Here is a 10,201-nt window from a genome sequence, read left to right as displayed (position 1 = left end):
GAATCCCTTTATTACAGAACATGTTGATGACATTCGGGAACAAGAATCCGTTGGGAAAAGTTCAACATGTCCATAACAGAACATGTTTTATCAGCGTGTTGAATCACATTCGGTGACACGGGATGGCGGAGGAGGGAGACTGCGTCCATTAGGGTTAGACAGCGGCTGCTGGTGGGGGAAATCAGAGGTGATGGTGTGTAGGAAGTGATTCTGTGCTGAGAGGCATGAGGGGCTCCTAAGTGGGCCGGTGGAGTTGGGCTTTACAGTTATGAAAGCGGCTCTGAAATGGACGCGTGTGGGTGCCAAGTGCCTTATCGAACACTCGCTTCTCTAATTACATGTCGACAAGCTGTCGTGGGGGGGGATTAGCTGTGGGTCCACATGCCCCTTCTAATCCCATCATATGAAATCAATATTATTGCCTGTGTGTTTTGTGGTTTCCACTGAAATCTAACTACTTTCTCCAAAGAATATAATTAAGTTGTCCTTACTGATGCAGCTTCTATGTATTTATTTGCATCGTGGGGGTGCTGGATGTCTGTCACGCATGTCTCCGACTCTGCTTTTACAATCTTTTCAAATTTATGATACTTGTAGGTATCAAGGAAGTCATTAAAAAGCCTGGATAAATCCTGCCGCCCCATTAGCGGACAAGCTCAGGTCGGCATGGATGTGGCCTGAGCAGAGCTCGGTCCTGGTGCTCATGGTCACGATACAACCTGCTGCTCTATCAGCAAACAGCGGTTTGTAATTGCACCACATCTGCTGGCGTTTTCCATGAGTGCCGCAGCTGTGCTGGAACTCGTTTGTGTTTGGGCGGCAGGATTTATTCAGCACGCGTGCTCGTGCCCCTACCTGCAGCAAACACCGAGCAGCACGCATCTGTGGCGGTCACCGCTGCAACAGACTTAAATATTATATATAGAGACGCATTAGACATCACAATCATTTGTTTGGCTGGTTGGAGAGTTGCAGGAACGCTGCTACAGTAAAGGTAAAGCTGTGGTCACTCGCAGCAGGATACCTGTCACACAGGTGACGGTGCTGGTTCCAGCCGGTGGCAGGAGACAGGTGTACGGTGCAGGGACGAGAAAAAGGGCCGAGTCTGTGTGTTCAGAGCCCAAAAACCTGGAATGTGCAAAGCATTCTCAGTTGACTCAGATGTCTATAAAGATCATAGGCGATAGTATTATATTCCTCTTTATGAGCCAGAGCTCTTTAGAAGACAGCCCTGGAGTTTGGCACCACCCTGAACCCCCTAAATACATCAGAAATGATGATCTCAAATTAATGTGAAAACGTGAAGAAAATGTGCTTTCAGGCATTTTGTCAATGTGTTCTATTGCTGCCTCGCTACACATGCAGTGAAACGGAATAATGGGACTGGAACCCATTAGGACGGAAGACCGGATCATGCGTCCATTCCTATGCATTGAAAAAGCGAGTGTTCTCATAGTTTTTATGCTTTTTCTTGCGTGCACGTCTATTTAAAGTGCAAAGAATGCGCACATGTGAGGTTTCGGTGAAAGGTCAGGCTCAATGTTCTGGGTGAATGCACAAAGCCGGCAACAGCTCAGTAGTGTAGAAAATATCCAATGCACGTCCACAGATCTGTGTAACCACGCTTCAATCAGCATGTACGGCGCAGTGAGCCGCTCCTGCATTATTAACAAGGACCTACATCCCCCCCATCCACCTTCTTCTCCTCCGCTGTCTGAACTTCAACACGAACCTCTTGTTCCTCTCTTAGACTCTCTGAGCTCTCAACAGAGGCGCTGGGCTGGCAGCACCTCTCTATGCTGAGACAACGCTCACTCCTCTCTGCACCTGAAGAGCAGGGACGGGAGATCAGGTGCGCATCTGTGTGCTGCGAGTTGATGCGTGTGCGCGGCGCCACGGAGAATCTTTTATGCGTGCATGAACGAGCAGTGCGTGACAAGAGCTAACCCCTGAGAGGAACACTTGTCTTTATGTATGTGATTTGCATGAGTGCACGCCTGTGTGAGTGTGGGAGCAGATGGGGGTGTAAACACTGCGACGTGTCGGTTTGTTTACCTCGATGCAGGAATTACGCATGCATGCTTGTTTGCTTAAGGGCCTGGGGTGAAGAACTGCTGAGCCGCCAGGTCGTTCACTGGAAGACGCCGGCGTCGATTCCGCCGAAATTACAGGAATCATCGAAGAGTGCGTCTGGGACAGACCGCTCACTCGCATCGTCGTAGCCTCCAACAGTGACTCACATGGTTTGTCGTTTTAACGCCCGGTAACCTGAAATTGTGGCTTTGTTTACATGATCATTTGAATTCATATCAACTGAAGATCTAAACTTGGAACACAGAGAAACTCTTTGATGCTGTTTCTTCATAAATGCCTGCTGTGAGTTGTGATAACACACACACACACACAAACACACATACACACCTTCATGTGCTGTCTTGACCCAGTTTTGAAGCTGTATCTCTTTAGTGGAAATAATTAAACATAGCCGATGCCTAAAGATCCATCAAACTTTTTTCAGATCTTAAAGTTGCCTCTCTTGATCTGGAAAACATTGTTCTACAGAAACTACCGACGTTTTTTAAGGACAATGAAGCCTGTGTTCAAAACTCATCGCATTTCTCCGCCTTGACTCATCTGTACGAGCACCATCAGACCTGAGGTCAGTCTGATTCGACAGACCATAATATTGTCCTGGCCCAGCTTCAGTTGCTCCCCAGTTTATTTTTTTTTACCTCTGTGATTTTAAATACTGGTTCTTTCAGTTTATTTTCTTTAGATGTTACTTTTCTTCGGTCACCCTGTGTTTGAGTTTATTACCCTTTTATTCTGGTTTTACCAGTACAGCACCTCAACGCTGCTAAAATCTGGTTTTAAATGAGCTCTCAAAATAAATCATGACTCGACAAAACCTTCTTTCTCCCCCAAAGCCCCCCCTCCACCTCGTGTTTTCCTCACATTGTTTGAATGCAGAAGCTGACAGCACCTGAGCACAAGGACAAAAAAAACAAACACTTTGGGAAGATTAAATGCCGTTATTATTTGTCATTCATCTGAACAACAGAATACAAATAGTAGCGAGGCAATGTAGAAGGGTGTGTTTCAAGAGACTGACATTCCCCTGTTGGAGTCTCTTGCCTATCATTTGCTCTCTGTTTTCTTGTTTCCCTTTCACGATGTTTTCAGCGTGTCTCAGGCTTGATTTTATTTGAGGTGAATGATAATGTTTTTGTCTGATCAAGGGTTGAGGCAGAAAGCATCTGTCTCCTACCTGGTGTGGAGCCAGGGCTCCGCAGCGCCTCCTAACCTCAGTGTAAAGTGTGTTTACCTTATCGAGGCACCAGGCACAAAAGAACATGTTTTACTTTAATGGCTTATGCATTTTTAAACAACACTTCTTGTACTAAGTGCAAGTGTCTCTGGATGAATTAATTTTTTTATATATCTTGGGTCTCATCTGCATCCTGCGGTCCAGTTCAGCGATTTCAGATCCCACGGGGAGGCGAGAGAGCGTAGAACGTTACGTCACACATCTATCACTGTTCATTTGTCTCTTAACATTCAGCCATCTGCTCACGTGCTACATGGAAATGCGCGGTGCTTCTGTTCAGTCTTCGCTCTGCTTTAGGTTGCATCCATAAATCATTACGTGTGGCAGCACTTTTATGGCTGCAGATCGATTCAAGCACTTGATTAGCACAGTATCCTGATGTCAGCCAAGGAAGAACACAGATGAATGAAATGTCTTTAATCATGCTGTGACGTTTGTTTAGGGCACATTGACACAAAACCAAACCTTCTATAATATTTGCATGTCAGACATTTAAATGAATTACCGTGTAAACACCCTCATATGAACAGGTCAGAAATGATCAATGATTATGCATCAATTTCTATAGTTGTCAAATATATCAACGCAAATGAGGGTGAGATGATATCAGCAAAGCTGCCGGATGATGATAAAGACGGGAAATAAATGATGTGCTTTGCTTTTCTTCCTGTTCATGTTGCACTGGCTGCTACTTTAGCTAATGCTACTGCTACTTCTACACACCCTTTATGTTGATGCTGTGGGTCGCTGTAGCTTAAAGGCTCTCGTGTTCCTCCTGAAAGATGATGCGTGTTTGGTTTGAACTGTACCTTCAGGTGTACCACAGCTGCTCTCTTGAATCAAAACAACAAAACACAGATAAAAATGGTGTTTAGCCATAGGATCAACATCCAGGACACTAGGAAGCAAGTAGGGCAACTGTATCTACATGTTGCATGTGGTATTATGTGGCAATGTTTGCCACATTCTGCAACCCAATATGAATTACAATTCAACACTTTATGCAGACTTTATGGAGAGAATTTATTTAGCAATGCACAGTTTGGTTCTAATCCATTGTTAATGTAGAAGGTGTACTGTGAACTAATAATCTCGTACAGTTATCCTGTCTCTCTCTTCTGTTTATCTTATCTTTGCTCAAGGATGTTGGAAGGTCTGAATGTGCGCTGACATAGTGATCGAGATGTTTAGCATGCTGCAGCACGGCAGCTTAAATCCCAGGGGAGGAATAGTGGACAGAAATTAAGCAAGCGATGTCTGGCCCTCGGGGAAGAATTCTGACCTTTCTTTTATTTAGCTGAACTGGGGAACGTTATCTTGAAGGAGAAGCAGTTTGTAAATGCTACGTTAGCGCCTCCGAAAATGTCAACTGAGTTTTGCAGCCAGCAGAATTTTGAAAACGCCCACAGGGACTGACCACAGCGTTAAAGGGGACACAGTCAACATCAAGATACCGACAAAGGGCAAGCTCTAGTTTGGATGATTAAAAGACTTTTTTTCCTGGCAAATCAAATTTAAAAACATTTTAAAAATGCGCTGCCCGGGCTGTGTGATGGATGGAGCCTTATTTGCATCTTCTCGCGAGCCGCGTGTCCTTGCAGGAGACTTAATCGTCTCTTCTGTCACATTTTCTCAGATGACCTTAGACTGCCCTTCATTCATACAGTGGCAATAGTCGTGCTTCCACTCTCTTAATCTGATCAAACCTGGAGATGATGCTGTTGCATGTGTTGCTGGAAGCAGTTGATTGGAGATTTGACAGCACTTTACAGATGGCTGAAGCGTTTACAGACCATAGTGCTCAGCACCACCTCTGACTGAGTTCAGTGTGTTTATGCTGCTTTCAGCTGCTGAATGGACCAAATGACAGTTGAATATTTTCATCAGCTTGCTGCTGCCTCAGTCAAGCTTCTGGACAGCTGCAAAACACTATTTAGAGATGATGTTTTCATCCCAGTCACCATTTATTTCTCTCTATCTTTGTGTTGCTGTGGTTTGTTCACTAGATTGAAATATTGTGGTCTGGCAACAACATTATCATCTGCTTCCCTTTGGACCCAAAGTCAGAACACTCAAGTAATATTCCCCACACTCGGCTGCTCTCTGCTCCACTGCTTTCATCTTCTTCGTCTTCTCTAGAAGCGGCCGCGTCTAGCTTTGACAGAGAACAGAGCTGCATAAATTCATTGCTGGTTCGATTCAAATATACACAAACTCCATTAATTTTTTGTATTTATGGGCCCAGCAGCCTCTGGTTTACACACTTTGCCTGCTTCTGTGTCTTCTCTAAAATGATTGAACCAGTAAAGCATGAACATGCCCCATCTTGTCGTTTCCCCACAGATGCCCTCTTTCACACTGGAACATATAGGACCTCCTGTCTGTGGGCTTGTATTATTTATCCTAATCAAAGACTCCACCAGTTTACCGGTTAGTTGATTAGAACATGAAGTGATCCAATCAAGCAATAACATCTAAAAATCCCCCAGATGATGGAGCCACGAGGTTATTTTAGAAACTACAGACCTCCACACAACATCAAATCTGATTAAGTCTTTCTAAACACAATTTGTCTGGTGTTAATGTGAATGAATGTAAGCGATTCAACAGCGTGACGCTAAAGGCTGCAGGAGAACACGGCTACTCCAGCCAACATTCTTACTCCCTTCACTTCCTATGCCATCATCAGGAGAATATAGCTTGATCGTCCCCGTGGGGGCCCAGGCAGCAGGGCTGCAGAACCGCAGGCCACATCCGTCTGTGCCAACAGCGCTAATAAGATTCATCTCAGAAAGGTGAAATATCGTCAAATATTTGCTTGATGTCCAGAGAGTCGCGCCAAACATGGAGGACGCGCACACAAGGATGTGGACACGCTGGGCTGATTGGCAGCCAGCGACGCCCCAGAGTGAAGCCAGCCAGCGAACATCCTGGGTCTCAACCGTCACACTCGCAGAGGTTATTGACAAGCTGCTGAGCTGTGAAGCCCTTTAAAGACTCGTACCTCTGCTTGGGGAACCACAACACTGGCCAAATGTGCTGACTCACACTAAAGCTCAATGGGATCCTAATAATTTGACAAAATTGGTTGTTGATTTCTTCTTGGCTTTAGAACATCCCTCACTCAAAAGCTGCCACTTGAATAATCAAAGACTGCAGGTTAGCCAAAGCGCTGACCTGCTCCTCAGAACGTTTCTTTTTTAGTTCTTTCTTCGCCCCCTAATGGTTGGCTGCAGTACCGCATTCTTTTAGCTCCTTGTTAGCATGAAACAAGCTCAGTAGTCCAGCTTGGACATCATCCTCATCATCATTATATATTGGAAAAAATATAGTTAAATATATATAAATAATAAGTCTTTTATCTTTACTACAATCAGGTTATTGTCCATTCAGATCTGTGTCCTTCCTTCGTCACACACATCTTTTATACACAAAAGCCTGTCTCTACCCTGTGAGCTAGTATTGTTCCATCTTTCAGTGGACACACACACACACACACACACACACACACATACCCACCCACCCTGACCATGAGCTGATAAAAGTGGCTCGGTACAGGAAAGTGGCCAAAGTGCCTGTTTCCTCCATCGGTCCTGCTCTTATTCCTCCTCTTTCCTCGGCAGCTTTGATCAAGCAGCTTTCAACATCACAGCTTTTTGCTGGCAATAGTTCAAAAGTTCACCCCGCTGGATTAAAAGGAAAAATCCACTAAACTTTTAGCAGGATATTGATTTGTCATGGGAATGATAATCTTAGGAGCAAATTTATCCGCCTGTTTCTCCTCTGTGCTAAATCAGAGCGTGGCAAGTCCTTTCAGCTGCATTTCCAGATATACACTAAGATACGCTGTGAATACTGATGAGGGGGGTTGGATGTAATAGCCCCCAAACTGGACCAGGAATATCTGGTAAATTATTGATGTACATACACTGCACCAGTTTATGGTCATGACTCCATATTATTATTACATGCAGATATGGCCATTATTTTTGCATTTATAAGCATATTTATGGGCTCTAAATTCCATGTAATTTTCCTATTAAATGAGTGTAGAAACGTTTCCTGTCTGAAAAGTCCTCTTCCAAACATGCAAAACATCAGATCAATCTCCCCGGTGAGTTTGTTGCTAGAATCAACCACACTTAATTAAATAATTAATGACAAATGAGGCCTTGGTGCTGTCTCTAATTTACTGCTGCTGAATCACACTGTAGAGAGGTCGCTCCACTGATACAGAGGTCATTGGTTCGATCCCCGGACACTACATACTGTAGGTCCTGAAGGGGGCAAATGTCTGTCATTTGAAGTGTTTGAAGTGGTCTAAGGTACCGACCATTCATTCACCAATGTTTAATTCCATTAATCCTGGAATATCTTCAGGCATGACTTATTGCCTTAATCAGCCTCTAACTGGACAACTGAACACGTTAGTTCGAGTCCTTCATTTCTGACTAAGACACCCAGGTACAGGACCTGAAATGGATTTGTTCTGTCGTGTAGAAGCTTTAATCAGAGTTAAACTAAACAATGCATGTGTGCATTTGACATCCAGGCAAGCCCGTAACAAAAGCAGAAGGCAACGAGGGACGCATCTTATCTGCACAACAAGTAACATGTACGTTATGTTCAAGATGGACAAAATGTGTGATGATCCATCTTCCTGGTGTTTGAAATGCCGGTCTGCCACCTGACTCCAGCTGTTTATTGCATGACGTAATAGGTCGACCAGAAAAGGGGGCCATATTAGCATGCTGAAAAGATGCATATGTCCTTTGGTGCATGTAAAGTGGGACAAAGACTGACAAGACAGCCAATTCAAATATGTACACACACACATACAGTTTGCACCAATAGGTCAGAACAAAAAAAAACAGGCAAAACTCTATAAGGCCTTAGCTCCTTTTGTGTTTACCTTCTTTCTCATTGTTTTGTCTCTTATTATTTTTGCTAGTTGTGGTTGGTGGTTGAAACTGTCACTCAGCGATTATGCGACAGTCAAACTGGGACCCTCCATCAGGTCAAGAGAGGGGAGCAGTTCCTGTAAAGTTCCTGGCCCCATTATTTAGCAGGAACTCCCACAGTGGAAACCTGTCTTATCTCAGGGTGAAGCAGTGATCTCAGTCAGGAAGCAGAGCTGCCTGTTGACTCTCAAGTCAACAGCCTTGGAGAACAGCCTTGGTGAAGAGCCTTGGTGACCAGCCTTGGTGACCAGCCTTGGTCAAAGAGCCTTGGTCAAAGAGCCTTGGTCAAAGAGCCTTGGTGAACAGCCTTGGTGAAGAGCCTTGGTGACCAGCCTTGGTGACCAGCCTTGGTGAACAGCCTTGGTGAACAGCCTTGGTGACCAGCCTTGGTGAAGAGCCTTGGTGAAGAGCCTTGGTGACCAGCCTTGGTGACCAGCCTTGGTGAAGAGCCTTGGTGAACAGCCTTGGTGAACAGCCTTGGTGAACAGCCTTGGTGACCAGCCTTGGTCAAAGAGCCTTGGTGAACAGCCTTGGTGAACAGCCTTGGTGAAGAGCCTTGGTGACCAGCCTTGGTGACCAGCCTTGGTCAAAGAGCCTTGGTGAACAGCCTTGGTGACCAGCCTTGGTCAAAGAGCCTTGGTGAACAGCCTTGGTGACCAGCCTTGGTCAAAGAGCCTTGGTGACCAGCCTTGGTGACCAGCCTTGGTGAACAGCCTTGGTGAACAGCCTTGGTGACCAGCCTTGGTGAACAGCCTTGGTGACCAGCCTTGGTGACCAGCCTTGGTGAACAGCCTTGGTGACCAGCCTTGGTGAACAGCCTTGGTGAACAGCCTTGGTGAACAGCCTTGTTTAACAGCCTTGTTTAACAGCCTTGGTGACCAGCCTTGGTGTTTCTCAGCCTGGTTATGTGCTGGTGTTTACCCTTTGCTGCTCTGCCGATTCAACTCAGGTCAAGTCTGTGGGGTCCAAGGGAGAGCACGATCTTACATCCTGATGTGCTGGAGGCTTGCATTAGGGGTGTCGCAGAGCGAGCAGCATTCCTCACTTCTGAATCACTTGTTTAGGTTCTGAGAACAGGGAAACGTGTCGTATGTTTACTTCTGGTCAGTCACAACCTTGGAATTCGTGTTCCTTACAGTCAGTTCTGGTCGTTTCCTGCATGTGGCTCAACCTGATGGCTGGAAGCAGCAGCTAAATTAATGTGGCTAATTTAACTTAGAAACATAGACAGGAGCAGGGGAGGCTGATCCAACCATTCATTCTCAGCTTCAAAACAAAAAACAGCAAAAAGGATTCATTCATTTTACCACCTTTAACTTTGTATTTATAGAGCATGGTTCCATCTTTCCTGCCTGAAGCACATTGGGTTATCTTCATTGTTAAGCCCCCATCTGATTCAGTTCAGAGTTCTAATGTATTTCCAGGAAAGTCGGGCTGCGCTGTAGGTGATCAGAAGCATAATTATGCACACGGTGTATCGTCTAAACTATCACATTCAGAGCCAGGTGGCAGAGAGATCCGCTCTGCAAAACAGATAGCATGAATAGCATACAGAAGGGTTTTTTCAGTCTAACATTTATCTGTCATGTTTGTTTGATATTTTCAAGGGCACTGTAAGATGAATGGCCCTCCTCCACAGCTGATTATTACCATCATTTTGTGCCGCAGTATTGACACATCCAGTATGAAATTGAAGGTTTTGTTGGGGGCGCTTGGCCTATCTTCTAACCACACACGGTATCCAGCATTGGCACAATGTGCTCAACAGACCTGAGGCCTTACTTTGATTGCCCTCTGAGGTTTCTTTCTTATTTAATAATAGGAGTCAACCGTGTCAACAGTTTTATAGGGAACGCGAGGACACACCAGAGTTTCTTTTATGCACGTGGCACTTGTTTGCAGTCACTGGTTT

Source organism: Takifugu rubripes, chromosome 1, assembly GCF_901000725.2.
Source record: "Takifugu rubripes chromosome 1, fTakRub1.2, whole genome shotgun sequence".
Lineage (NCBI taxonomy): Eukaryota > Metazoa > Chordata > Actinopteri > Tetraodontiformes > Tetraodontidae > Takifugu > Takifugu rubripes.
Note: the sequence above shows the minus strand (reverse complement) of the source record.